Raw genomic sequence first — 4,654 nt, forward strand, 5'->3', positions numbered from 1 at the left:
CTACATTGAATAGATTAGTAGACAGTGGACAGCCTTGTCTTGTTCCTGATTTTAGTGAAATTGCTTTGAGTTTCTCTCCATTTAAGTTGATGTTGGCTAAGGGCTTACTGTAAATTGCTTTCATTATGTTTAGGTATGGCTATTGTGTCCCTAATCTCTCCAGAATTTTTATCTTGAAGGGGTGTCTTAGACAACTCTTATAAGGACAACATTTAATTGGGGCTGGCTTACAGGGTCAGAGGTCCAGTCCATTATCATCAAGGCAGGAACATGGCAGCATCCAGGCAGGCCTGGTGCAGGAGGAGCTGAGAGTTCTACATCTTCATCTGAAGACTGCTAGCAAAATACTGACTCTTCCACAGTGGGCAGAACTTCAAACCCCACCCTCAGAGTGACACACTTCCTCCAGCAAAGCCACACCTCCAAATAGTGCCACCTTGGGCCAAGCATATTCAAACCACCACAAGGGGTGTTGAGTTTTATCAAAGGCCTTTCCTGTATCTAATGGGATATTTGTGTGCTTTCGTCTTTCCGTCTGTTTATATGGCGGATTACATTTACTGATTTTCATATGTTGAGCCATCCCTCTGTCTCTGGGTGAACCTTACTTGATCATGGTGGGTGATCTTTTTGGTATGTTCTTGGATCTGGTTACAAATATGTTATTGAGAATTTTTGTATGTATGTTTACTAAATAATTAGTTTATAATTCCCTTTCATTGTCAGGTCTTTATGTGGTTTTGGGATTAGGGTTACTGACCTCACAAAATGGGTTGGGCAATTTTCTTCAGTTTCTGTTTTGTGGAATAATGTGAAGAATGATGGCGTTACGTCTTCTTTGAAAGTCTGGCAAGACTGACAAACCTTTATCTAAATTAACTAACAGGCAAGGAAAGGAGATACAAAGTAGCAAAATTAGAGATGAAAGGGAGTATAACAACAGATGTCAAGAAAATCCAGAGAGTCATTAGGACATACTTTAGAAACATAATCTTCACCATGTAAAAGAAATGGATAATTTTCTAGATACATAACACCTAAAACCAAAGATAAGACAAGCAATTTAAACAGATCTATCACCCCTAGTGGAATAGAAGCAGTGATTAAAGTCTATTAACCAAATCAGCCCAGGGCCAGTTGGTTTTAGCACAGAATTCTACCAGACTTTCAAAGATTTAATGGCATTGTTCCTCCCATTGTTCATAAAATTCTCAATAATTTATGTGCAAACCAAATCCAAGAACATACCAGATTGATCTTTTTTGTGTGTTTGAATGAAATGTTTTGTAAATATCTTTTAGGTCCATTTGGTTTATAACATCAGTTATCTCCAGCTATTCTTTGTTTAGCTGTTGTCTGTATGATCTGTCTATTGGTGAGAACAAGGTGGTATTGAAGTCTCCCACTATCAGTATGTGAAGGCCAAAATGTGATCAAAGGTATATTAGTTTTTCTTTTATGAACTTGGATGCTCTTGCATTTGGTACATAGATGCTAAGAATTGAATTATCTTCTTGGTGGATTTTTCATTTGATGAGTATGAATTGTCTTTCCCTATCTCTTCTGATTAGTTTAAATCAATCAGATTGACAAACCTTTAATCAAATTAACTAAATATCAGAGAAAGAAGATCTAAATTAACAAAACTGAAGACAAAATGAAACATAACTACAGACACTGAGGAAATCCTGAGAATCATAAGGACTTTAAAAACCTCACCAAACTCGAAAATCTAAACTAAATGTGTAATTTTCTTGAAATATACCACCAAATACACCAAAGTTAAATCAAGATCATATAAGCAATTTAAATGGACCTATAACCCTTGCTGAAATAGAAGCAGTAGCTAAAAGTCTAACAACAACAACAATTCCAAAACCAGACAGCTCTCATTATTTTACCAGACTTTGAAAGAAGAGTTAATACCAATACACCTCAAATTATTCCTCAAAACAGGAACAGAAAGGACATTGCTCAGTCCATCTACGAGGCCACAGTCACCCTGATACTCAAACCACATAGAGACTCATCAAAGAAAAGGAATTCAAGTAATGTTGAAGATGTCCATGGGCTTGGTTCTCCTCTCTTTAGTCATTCCACCTCTCCAGAACAACAGATCCTAAAGCTTGAACTTTCCTAGAGTAGCTATAGAAAAGAAAAGGAAAAAAAAAGTGGTGGGGGCAGAAACAGGGATCATCAACTTGGAGCTCTTTGGGTTTCTTTAGGCTTCTCCAAGGGAAGACTGGAGAGGGAGAGACTCTAAGCTGAGAGGCAGCTTGGGGGGTGAGAGCAGAAGAGGCATGGTAGCAACCATGCAGAGGGACGAGAAAGCTACAAATGGTGGAGAAAGAAGCCTCCAACACAGCCACTCAGTCAGGAAAACAGGCAACTGGCCTCTGCTTTGAATATCATTGTCCAACCTTTTACCCTTAGGTGATGTCTATAGGTGTTGTTAAAGTGTGTTTACTGGAGCAACAGATGGATGGGTCCTGTTTTTGCATCCATTCTGTTAATCTATGTCTTTTTACTGGGAGACTGAGAGCACTGACATTGAGAGTTATCAATGAGCAGTGGTCATCCCTGATTATTATTATTATTATTATTATTATTATTATTATTATTAATTATAACGTCGTTGTTGTTGTTGGTGGTGGTGGTTGTGAAGTGTGGTGTCTGTGTGTGTGTCCGTGTGTGTGTCCGTGTGTGTGTCCGTGTGTGTGTGTACCTCTTGATTTGCTGGTCTGGAATTATTTATTCCTTATATTTTCTTCAGTGTGGTTAACCTCTTTAGATTGAAATTTTCCTTCTAGTGTCTTCTGTAGGGCTGGATTTGTAGATAGCTATTGCTTAAATTTATTTTTATATTGAATGTCTTATTTTTCATTTATCGTAATTGAAAGTTTTGCTGGGTATAGTAGTTCTGGTGTGGCATCTGTGGTCTTTTAAGTATTATGTGCTAAGGGTACTTTCTTTTCTGGTCCAGTCTGTTTGGTGTTAAATATGCTTCTAGTACCTGAACAGGCCTCTTCATCTTTAGGTTAGGGCAATTTTCTTCTATGATATTGCTGATAATGTTTTCTGTGTCTGACTTAGATTTCTTCTCCTTCCTCTGTCCCTATTACCCTCGTATATGGTGATTTAATAGTTCCCAGATATCCTGGATGCTTTGCTTCAGAATTATTTTAGCTCTAACATTTTCTTTGAGCAACGTAGCCATTTCTTCTTCATGTATTGTGCTTTCCCTGCCCGAGATTCTCTCTTCCTTCTCTTGTATTCTGTTAATGAGGCTTGCTCTGAGATTTCTGTTTGAGTTCCTAGATTTTTTGTTTCCAGATGTCCCTCAGTTTGGGATATCTTTATTGATTCTATTTTGATATTTAAGCCTTGAACTGTTTTGTTCATTTCCTTCCCTTGATTTTGGAATTCACCAACTATTTTAAGTGTTTAATAGATCCAAGAGTTTTCAGGTAGACTCAGTAGAGAATTTCATAATCTACAAATAGGGTTGGTTTGACTTCTTCCCTTTCTGCTGTTACCCCTTTTATGTCTCTCTCTTGTCTAATAGCTGTAGCTAAGACATCCAGCTCTATACTGAAGAAGAGAGGGTAGAGTGGACATCTTTGTGTAGCTCTTGATTTTAGAGGAAGTGCTCTCGGCATGTCTTCATTTAATAAAATGGCTACAGATTTACTGTATGAAGCCTTTATTTTTCAGGGATATTATATCCATTCTAAAAGTCTGAAGCTCTTTTTATCATGAGAGCACATTGAACATTGTTAAATGATATTCAAGCATCAACTGAAATAACAATGTGGTTCCTGCCCTTAAGTTTGTTTATATGGTATACTACATTTATTGGTTTATGTATTCAAACCAACTTGGCCTTCCTAGGATGAAAATAACACCTCAATTTTGTGGCTTGTGATGGTCTGTTTAAGTAATTCACATCATCAGGGTTTAATTTCAGTACCTGATATGCTTTTAGAAATTCTTCTTTTCCTTTGGGATTTTCCAGCTTTTCAGTCAGAAGTCTTCGGAGTAATTCATAAGGATGTTCTGAATTTCACTAGAGTCAGTTGTGGTGACTCTCTTTGGTTTTTAAATTTTATTTATTAATTTTATTCTTCCTTTCTTTTCTCACTAAGGATTGATCTATCTTATTAACTTTTTCAAAGAACCAACTTTTTGGTTACTTTTGCATATTAGTCTTTTTGAAAATGATTCATTTATTTTTATTTTATGTACATTGGTCTTTTGTCTACATGTATGTGTATGTGATGATGTTGGATCCCCTGGAGTTGGAGTTACAGACAGTTGCGAAGTGCCATTCATGTGCTGGGAAATAAACCTGGATCCTCTGGAAGAGCAGCTGCTCTTAATTCTGAGCCATCGTTCCAGACCCACATGTTGTTCTTTTACTGTCAATTTCATTAATTTCTTCCCTAATATTTATTAATTCTTGCTATTTACTGATTTTGAGGTGACCCACTCGTTATTTATTTCTTGAGAGCCTTGGGGTACATTATTAGGTTATTTATTGGACATGTCTCAATTTTTTAAATATGAGCACTTATTGTTATAAACTTTCCTCTCAGGACTGCCTTGCCCAGATGATACAATGCATTTTCCTTCTCGTTGTCTTGGGACATTTTTA

Source organism: Rattus norvegicus, chromosome 7 (genome assembly GCF_036323735.1).
Source record: "Rattus norvegicus strain BN/NHsdMcwi chromosome 7, GRCr8, whole genome shotgun sequence".
Lineage (NCBI taxonomy): Eukaryota > Metazoa > Chordata > Mammalia > Rodentia > Muridae > Rattus > Rattus norvegicus.